Source organism: Thermobia domestica, chromosome 1, assembly GCF_964235325.1.
Source record: "Thermobia domestica chromosome 1, izTheDome1.hap1.1, whole genome shotgun sequence".
Classification (NCBI taxonomy): domain Eukaryota; kingdom Metazoa; phylum Arthropoda; class Insecta; order Zygentoma; family Lepismatidae; genus Thermobia; species Thermobia domestica.
This window is the reverse complement of record NC_137454.1, coordinates 5,215,662-5,226,527: the sequence shown is the minus strand read 5'-3', so window position 1 is coordinate 5,226,527 and position 10,866 is coordinate 5,215,662.

Sequence of the window (10,866 nt, the reverse complement as noted above, 5' to 3'; positions counted from 1 at the left end):
AAAACAAATTATGATTTTTAATGATAAATTGCCAATTGTCAGTTGGCAACACTGTTCGTAGTAAAAAGTACACTAGTTGGAAGTGGTTATTGTTGGTGAGCGGTTGAGAACAGTGTTGTACGTACAAATTAGAAACAATCAATACGGGGTGTTAAATGTGAGGTTAAAAGTTTTGTTTTTATTTTAGTGCAGTTAGATATTAATTATTAAATCAACATTAAAATAAAACTCCCATTTTTTTTGAACGCAAGCCAAGGAATTGAGGTAAAGAGTTGTGTTATTTTATTATAGTAAGAAATTAAAGTTAACGTCGAAATGGCCTCCTGCAAGCCAGTAGACAAGAACGAGTCCGTGACCTCTAGGCCAAAGTCAAGCAAAGTATTGCGAAGCAAAATGGAGTGTCCGATAATCGGACCGCCAACGGACTTGTATCCTTGCCAACTTCCAACTATCCTCGATGTACTGCGATGTTGCTTAGAAGAGAGGTTCAACATTATAAATGCTGCAGGAAATAAGAAGGACCCAAGTTTTTCTGCAATTGCCTCTCTGAAACAGTTGCAGTAAAAGTTGAGAGAGTACCAAAAGTGTTCCATCCTATTTGTTAGTCACGACAGAGTTATCAAGATGATTAAAGGCTTCCACGTGAAGTATCAGACACTAAAGAAGAACTACAAACGTGATAATGAGAAACCGCAATATGTCGCTAAACTGGATAAATTCATCAAAGAAAACTGGGGGAAACTTTTTGGCATAGCTGCTTGCAAGGATTTCAAAACCTGCACTTTGAAAAAATGAAAAAGGTTCCTCCACATGAGCAACCGCTCCTTTTGGAACAGAGGACTGCGAGGAAAGGGAAGTTGGCTCCGTGGACAGGAATGAAACTTTAAGGATTCAGCGTAGAGAAGACAGAAGGAACTGCGATTCCAAGAGGAAAGAGAGAAGTCTCCGAATGGAGGCTACCGATCAGCCGGACTTCGAATACGAAACAATGCACAAGCAGGAAGACGATTCAGATTCAGATTCAGATGAGATGCAGGCAGTGTACCTGTCTGACGCACTAACAGTAAGCGAGCAAACTGACGACCAGCCCTGTTCTTCTGCCAGCACCGCTACAATCATCCGCACGAACAGTCCCCCAATATAAAACTTATCGTCATCGACATCACAAATGCGCTTCCATCTGGCGAAAACAGCTTTGGCTAGCGACAGGTTCGGCGTTTCGGAGCGTGCTATGGCAGCTATTTCCACAAGTGTTCTGCAAGATCTAAAACTCGTAAAATCAGGTGAAACAGTACTTCTAATCGATAAGAATAAGATTAAAAGAGAGGAGATGAAAGTGAGAGGTTTGCTTCAAGCTGGAAACGATACCAAGGTGATAGGTCTTTTCTTTGTCGGAAGGAAAGACAAAACTATATACATTGAGAAAGAAGAGTCTAAGTCATATCGGAAGAGCAAGACTGAAGAGCACATTTCTCTTATCGAGGAGCCAGGAGCATTATGCCGGCCACGTTACACTCTCATCTGGCTTAGCTGATAACATTTTCAGAAGCATAACTGCTTACATGGCGGATATTGGGGACGATCTGGAACACCTTATCGCTGTAGGTTGTGATGGTACGGCTATCAAGACAGGTTTGAAAGGTGGAATCATTCGCCGCCTGGAAGAGAAGCTTAACAGACCCCTTCAGTGGTTGATATGCCTTCTGCACTTAAACGAGCTTCCGTTGAGGCATTTGTTTAAGCACTTGGATGGTGCAAGCAGAGGTCCACGAACCTATGGGGGTGAGATTGGTCAGCAACTGGAGAGATGTCAGAGCCTGGGAGTAACTACCTTCGAAACCATAGATTGCGAGCTACCTAACGTCAATGTGAATGACCTTAGCTCTGACCAAAAGTACCTGCTAGAAATTTTTCAAGCAGTGAGATCCGTGTTTGGAGTGACGATTTCTCCAGCCGTTTTCCAGGACACCTGTCACACTCCCGATGGCTTACAACAGCCAACCGCATTCATCGTTTATACATAGCAACCGAGACGCCAACACCTCGGTTGAAGACACTGGCAGAGTTCGTCATGAAGTGCTTCGTACCCGGATGGTTCACAATCAAGTGCAATCATTCAATCAAAGACGGATCCCGTAATCTCTGGAACATCATTCTGAGCAGTAGATATTTGCCAATGAACCTGAAGAACGTGGATAAGGTCATCTCCCGAAACGCGTTCTTTGCTCATCCGAAAAACATTATCCTCTCCATGGTGACCGACAATAGGGCGCACATTCGAGAGTTGGGTCTCAGAAAAATTATGAAAGCAATGGAGCAAGAGGAGAGTGTTTGAAGTTCCTAAAATCAATTTTGATGGAACAGATTATGTGAATATTATTGGCTGGATGAACTGCAAATTTACCTCGTCTTCAGTCATGCAGAATGTGGAGACAGACTTTATCAAGTCATTGATCCAAAATAAGGAAACAGTTGTGGAATGGGAATTTTCAGCTTTTCCGCGCCACACCCAGGCCGTTGAGCGTTGTGTGAAGGTGGTCACAGAAGCGTCCCAAATAGTATGTGGTTCCCAGAAAAGGGACGGATTCATTCGTGCAAAATTGGCTAGTCAGGCGGCAATTCCGAAGTTTGATCACAAATCTGACTACAGTGCAAACTAAAAACTAATAAACAATGAATGTTAAGAACTGATTTGTCAAATAAGTATTTTTGGAGATTTTTTTGGGAGGGCAGTTCTGAGGAACATAAAGATATTCATTGACGTAGCTATTTTTTTTACTGTTGCTAAAGACTAATAAAAGTGAATTGATTATGCTGACGGAAGTTGTTAAATGTAAAACATTTAAGAAATAAAATTAGTGCCAAAAACTATATTTTGAAAATTTGTAAAAAAAAACAATGAGTTTTTGGTAAAATTTTGTCATTTTTGGGAGTTCTGAGGAACCTAAAGATATTCATTGATATAGCTGAAATTTTTTAATGTTGCTAAAGACTATTAAAAGTCAATTTTAATTGCTGTCGAAACTTGTTCAATGTAAAACTTTTATGAAATAAAAAAACGTGTTTTGATTAATTTTCAAAATTTTGGCAGCTCTGAGGAACCTCAAGATATTAACCGATTTCATTGAAATCTCGCAGACGTTGTTTTGGGTTCATGAGGCAAGTTTACCGCACAATCGGAAGTTGATTCATCAACTTTCAATTTTTCGGCCCTTCCTATTGTATAGACTGAATGGGCCTTATGCAGAGTCGTTTTGAAACGTGATTAGTGATATAGTAAAGAGTTCAACTAACATAAGTCTCCTGCAGTAGTCGGTTGTTTAGTATGACTCTAATCATACGTCGAAACGACTCTGCATAAGGCGGAATATGCCTAAAACTTAAGATGTGCTATAAAAATGTTTTACAGGAAAACATAATGCAAATTATTTAAATCAGTGGTACAAGCCACTTTCAATATTTTTCGCGCGTTTAGCAATATTTATTTACATGGCTGCATCTTCTAAAATTACGTTCGTCAGTTTAATCGGATGAAAAGCTAATTTTTCTCTTTGCGTCGTGTGTAATTGTCAGGACCAGATTTATATTTTTGTAAGACCCGGACCAAAGCACAATTCTGTGCCCCTAGCCTCTGAAAAAGATTATAATTCTTATTAGCTTATCTAATGTGTTGCTGAAGAAAAGGTTAGTCATCTTTCCTATGTTTGTATATGTAGAAACACTCAAAGCCATCTTCTTCTTTTTTTATGTTCCGGAGAGTATCCGAGTTTCCATCAAGTGCAATGGAAAAAGCATGGCAAATTTCGATCGCTATTAAGTCGAACAGGGTGGTGTTATAACTTCCTCGAACTGTTACATGCAACAGCATAGTGTTCATTCACTAATTACAGGATTTCCAGCCAAAGTCAGAATTTTTTATTTTCCACTTTTCGAATAAACTGACATTGATAGCAGAAATGGAACGGAGTTAAAATGCGGGACATATCCCTGTGCCGACTAAATTTACCAGGACGCGGGAAACTCGGGCCCAAAAACGGGAAACTCCCTTTTTTACGGGACGTATGGCAGGTTTAACAGTAAAGTAAATAGTATTATTGATGAAGTGTTCAATTCCTATCCTTCTGCATTTAATTCGGGAATTTCCCAAGCACTTATTTTAACGGCGTGTAAATCAAAATTTCCACTAGTACGGAAATCTTAACTCAGCACTTGAAATAGTAAGCGTTACATTGTCTTCGAAACCCTGAGCTTCTTAAATTTAACAACAATTTTCACGCTAGTGCTGGTGTTGATTCTACAGAATTATTATTTGAAGAATAGCAACAAATGACTGAATTAAAATGTTATTGTTAGATAACCAAATTTTAGTTGAAGACCGTTGTGTTTTACATCAAAGGTAAGAAATAATACTAATAATTTTACGAATGTATTTACAATGTACTATTAGTATCGGCAGCTATGACCGTAAAACCGTCAAACGTATGAGTGATAATGTCCCTCTTTATCGAAAAGTCGACGAGCATACTATTCACGGAAAATATTTTCTAAAGTACAAAATTGCTTATTTTACTTCAAAAGGCTATAAGCATAATAAATACATTAATTTGTTCTATAACTATCTCAAGCTAAGGTAAGTTTTTTTAATTCATTTAGTGTATTCAGAACTTTATAAATGTCTTATGTTGAATGTTGGTGTATACCTTAACGTGAAAGCCTCTAATTCGCCCAAAGAAGGTCTAAAATCTGATAAAAATAACTTACAATGTGATCACCTTAGTTGCATCAATAATATACTAACAAATAGGTCAAAAACCCGGGTGGGGGTTTAAAGAGTTCTTTTAGGTGGGTCCAACATGAAAAAAACACCAGTTTTTTTCGGGCTGGGCCCACTTGGGCAAACCCAGGGTGGAATAACCCGCAGATAAGTATTCTATCACTGATCATGCGGGGCCTATGATTACATTTTAATTGTCAATTGTTTGGGCAGAGGAGAGTAATAATTAACAGCAATTGATTTTCTTTTCAAGTAACCTAATAAAATTAATGTGCATGCATTTAATATGTATCAATCATGGTAATAATGACAATTGATAATTAATGCTACATCCTTTAAAAGTGTTTGATAAATAAATGAAATTGGAATAAATATTGGAATACTCTGATCTTCAAACGGAGGAAAATGTTAAAGGTTCTCTTCAAGTACCTTTGTAAATTTTAAATTATGTATTATTTTCTTGTATTGAATCAAAACTATGCAATTAGTACACTTCAAATGTATAAAATATAATATTGTAATAACAAGAATATTATTCCCAGTAAAATATTATTTTTAACTTCATTTCCTACAACATCTTTCAAGAGACCTCTTGGTTACGAATCAAGAACGAAACCTTTAAAAGGACAATAAATGTCCGGATGTTAATTTCTCTGTCTGTTCCCTGGACATTTGATTTACAATGAGTATGACTTATTGTCTTTTTCTATAGTAAAACTAGGTTATTTATTTACAGAATGCAATTGCTGAAACTGATTCCCTTCAAACGCAATAACGGTGATAATAATCACACCTGTCCCAAATGAGGAAATCTGCACGCTGTAGTGTTTCCCGGACGTTCCTTCCTATTTTACATAGTTAGATAATTCAGATTGCATGGTATTGTGTGAATGTACTTCTGTAAATACTTCTATACAAAATATTCCCAAAATATTCCCCTTACGAAAAAATACTAAGATACCAAATCATTAGACTATGGGAACCTACCTTTGTACATATCCTGCCTACTCGATCGAAACGAGCAAGTATAGACGAAAGATATTCTTACTTTGAAACTAAATGTTCATAAAAATGCTGATAAGGCAGTCATTCATACAAGCAACAATTTATACTTTGGACGAAAAAACTAGAGCCTTTGTAAAACCTTACCGAAACAAAGGAATAAAGACTGACTTAGAGGTAAGTACATTGAATACAAATTTTATCAAAATAAAGTAGGATGTGTATATCACCAAACAACCGTATTTAGAAATCAGAATGTATACGAATGCAGAAACACCATAATCTCACACTCATCAAAGTGGTTGAAATGGACCGCAGAAGTGCGAATCTGATCTAATTGTCCTCTGAGAGAACCCATCAATACGATAGTTCGTAAGTTCTCATCTTCGACAATAAAGGGTATAAGATGACGCAATACGTTCAATCAAGAGGAGGAAATAAAAAAAGACGGGGTACTCAAGCGATCGTCAGTGTCAACGAAATAAAAAAATATTTCCCTAAGAGGAGTATATACGCTTGTTAAAAATTAATGCTGACATAAAATTAAAATGGGCCTGCCTTTTACAAACAAAGGGAAAGAGCTAACACGTTTAAGTTCAGAGATAATTCCCTATCCCTATAGAAAGGTATCAAACGTCTAATTTTTGGAAGTTACTAAATTAAGGGACTGATCTGTAAATTCGTGCCAAATCTTGGCAGTAGTGTGATATAAATTCTAAAATAAATACATAATTGAACTTTCACGTCATATAACGTGAGGTGGTCAGTGATACTATCACTTAGCTTTTTATGACTTACCAGATGGTTTTGTGTTAATTTCTCACACTACTAGTAGATCTGGAAAATGCTTATCGGTGATAATTGTTATCAATGACATATCTAGGTAAATTGCGAATACTACATTTTTACCTGGTTTCAGATATATATATATATATATATATATATATATATATATATATATATATATATATATATATATATATATATATATATATATATATATATATATATATATATATATATAATTTAATGAACCTCTTTCAAAAGCAGAGTAGTAATAAGTTAATAAATAAAATTTGCATGTCGAGCTAAAGAAATAAATTCTTTTTCAAATAACGTAGATATATAGAACAAAGTTGGCAATTATAGGAGTGTTGTCTTACAGGTTGTTGTAGGAGAGTACAACTTACAAGTTTCTGAAGGATCAGAACAAATATTAAATATTCAAGACGTTAGAAAACATCCCGGCTATTATTAGTAAGTAAGAATGTCATCATTAGCTATAATACCATTGAATAGCATTGAGTATTGGCTATTAAACAAAGTGGATATAATCTAATTTTGTCATAAATCAGAGTATTTTAGCCCAGATAAACAATAATAACATATTGTTTCTATAAGAACAACCATCATTGATTGTTTTCTATAGCCAACTTCACAGCTTGGGTTATTAAACATATTTAAATAATTAGATTCACTTATCGCGTTGTTTGAATTTTTGTAATGTTACGTTGCTATAATTTGAGTTTCTACAATTTCAAATTTAGTTTCTTCATCACTATGCTGTATTATTAAACTAAGTTTTCTTGTATCAAATTATTTTTTCTTTTGACGTGTTGGACTTCCATTTATTTTTTAGATTGTTCTTGCTACGAAACCATTTGCAGCTACAGCAGTTACGTAATATGAATTGTAATCGTTATATTATTATTATTATTATTGAAAATACAAATTGCCTACACATTTTATATTTGATTAAGATTCTGATTGTATTTCAAGTCTTTTTGTTGAAGAATGAACACACTTCATTGTAAGCATTAAGAGAATGGAAATGTCATGTTGCTATTTATTTCCTTTTTAGTTGCACAGTGGATATTACATTCCGCCTTTGTATATCTGCGTAAAGGTATTTCTCGTCCAGACAATAATAACACTGTCAACACATGAATCAGAATTTGCTTCAAAGTAGGTGAGCATATTAAATCTAGAATAGCTGCAGGAATACATTATCTACATTGCGTACATTGATAATTTCTCGAGTTCTCCAATTCCCAACACATTTTCTTTCTGGAGAGAAGACGATGATGTTTACCACAATGAGGATGCATTGAAATTGAATTTGAAAGAATTGCAAATGTTTGAGCGTGGCGAGATTTGAAACTGAATCCGCCGACTAGAATTCCAATGCGCTAACCACTTACCTACCACGCAATATTCCTCGCGAACTATTAGCTCTTAAAATCGATGCATACAGGGGGTTTCGAAGCAGCACCAACAATCTTTGGGAGGAGAATCCAGACAACAAAATAAGAGAAAATTTTTGACCAGCCTGGGTGCACAAGTGCTGCTGAAAACATGAAAATATCAAATTTAAAATTTAAAATTCCATATCTCCAATACTATGGGACCTAGCACAGTCGGATCAAAGATTTATATATGTGTGTCGTATCCAAATATTCATATTTCAGAACCCGGTGACACTTCCGTAACATTTTTACAGAGGTAGTTTGTGAATACTGCAAATTGTATGTCCATAGCCAAACTCCTACTATAAAGATAGTTGCATGAGTCCCTTAGGGTTTTAAAACATCCTAATTGATGTATTTTGGATACCGTACATGTAACTTCCTAAGTGAAGTCTTGACACTACAACGGTTGGTCCCATAATTTTGGAGCTATATACCTTCAAAATTCATTCTTTTCATGTTTTCGACAGCTTATAACTCCAAAAAGAATTATTTGTTTACCCAGGTTGGTTTATACCTATTGTCTTATTTTGGTATGAAGAATCATCTCTCAATTGTTTCGTTTCGTTGAGTTGAGTTGACTTTGAGTTTTACGTCTCGTTCAGCAGCGAGGCTATATGAGACGTGGACCTACTGATTAACGTGAAATCCGAACCACATGAGCTCCCGCCGGGAATCGAACCCGGGTCTCCCACGCCAAAGACGCGTACGCTAACCGCTTAGCCACGAAGGAGCTCCAATCGTTTCGTTGTATAAGATTATACACAAGATACTTATGCTTTAAAAAGCAGAGGTTGTTTCTGTAGGTATGACTTGATTTGCTGATTTACTCTAAATTTCGTTCTTGAACTCGAAATAAAATTATACAGCCATTCACAATAAGGAAAATATCAGGAATCATTCTCTAATATGTGTCTAAGTCATTAGTTAAAAAAAATCCCCTCTTCATATACAATTCTTCCTCAACTTATCTTCTAATTTCTACAGAAAAAAGAAAGTAGAAATTATTTTAGCATTCTTTGAATATTACAAATATGTGTAGACATTTAGTTCTATTTTTATCTTCTGTAAGTATAAGTTTCTTTTCTTACCTTTGTAAGACTAATATGTGTCAGAGTGGAAAAACAGGAAACACTTATATGAGAGATTCGGTTTAGAGCTCCACTTTAAATATATTTTATTTTTAGTTTAATATATCGTTCAGCTAATTTGTATTGTTATTATGATATTCCGTTGTTATTATTATTATTATATCTTCAAAGACGAGATTGGCTAAATATTTTACATTTTGTGAAGTTTCTACTTGCTGACGCGAATTCCCTGCTTTTACTCATATTTAATTTCTTTGCGAATATTTTTTGTCTGTTAATATTAATCCCATATGTTTGAAAGTGTTCACTTTTTCTAAAGTATTATTTTATATTGTAACAAATCCATAATCTTCCGTATTACGATCCCGACCAACTTCTATGTACTTTTTTCTCTGCATTTACTTCTCAACGCATGCCCTTGTATGATTTAATAAGACCACATTAAAACCCTTAATAGGGCGCATAAGGAAAAGTTACGTAATAGGCCCGTTGCGTACAAAGTACCACATACACTCATTTGGTCCCTAAAGACATATTTACTGTAATTTTTCAGTCCTAAGTTGTTTTTTAAACAATTTATATGAAAACTTTTAAATTGGACATTTTTTAAACAACATTTATTTAATCTTATTATTTTAAGCAGTTACAGGTAAAAAAAATAATGTTGGGAAAACGACTTTATTACAAGAAATGAATATAAAGTGGAACGTTTGACTGACATTGTGGAATTAAAGTACTCAATTCCTAGTCCATCGTTTGCCCATAGATATTCCGTACGTGTATGCGAATACCGCAGCACACCGGAAAAAATAACAAACCCATAACAGCATGGATTTCTAATCGATCAGTCTCTTTAGCGTTCCTTTCAAGAGCATAATTTGATCTATTTGTCCGTATCCAAACATTGGTGTACTCAACAATTTCATCAATGAGCGAGTCAGGGAAAAGTAGCTTCCAAGTTTCGTATGGGGTTCTCATTGCCAAAATTTCACCTTTTGGTGTAAGAAGACGCACTCCCATTCTTTCCGCTCGAATAATATTTTGTCTTCGCACTCTTCCACGTAAATTAGCATCGTTAATGTGAGCATTCCATTCAGTTTCCTTGTCTTTTGCAATTAACACATTCCGGTTTACTGTTCCATCACTATCATCTTCAATTGCAGTTTTTTCATTAGCAGACACTTCTGACTCCGTATCGTGATCACTGTGTTCCAATTCATCTTCGGACTGATCAGATCTTTTCCGTTAGATGACATCTTCTTGCTCAAGTTCATTACTTCTACTATCATCTTCGTTATTTGCAAACAAATGTCTACGCAAAGTCTCTATACCATGTTCGGCATTTCTTTCTTCTTCTTCGATTTCTTTTTAACGCTATCAAGTAAAGAAAGCAAACGATTTCTTTCTTCATTTTCCATTGTAGCCAAAATATATTTACCACAAAATTCTACAAAGTAATAGGTGTATTTACAGATTCAAACTATAATACATTACAAACATACAACACACGGCGACATGAAACGGAAAACAAGACGATTTCACTAAAAGAAATACGTAAAAAGTTTATAAGAACAGTGCCGGTGTAGGGCGCGAGGCGTACAAGTGTCCACACAAAAACTCACACAATAGGCGCGCGGCGTACAAAAGACAACACTGCTTCCTAAAACGGCTAACCTAGCCAGAGCTGAGCGTCAAACTGGTTCTCTTTCTAAGGGTCAGGTAGAGAGGTAGTGGGGGGGGTTGATAGGGTGGG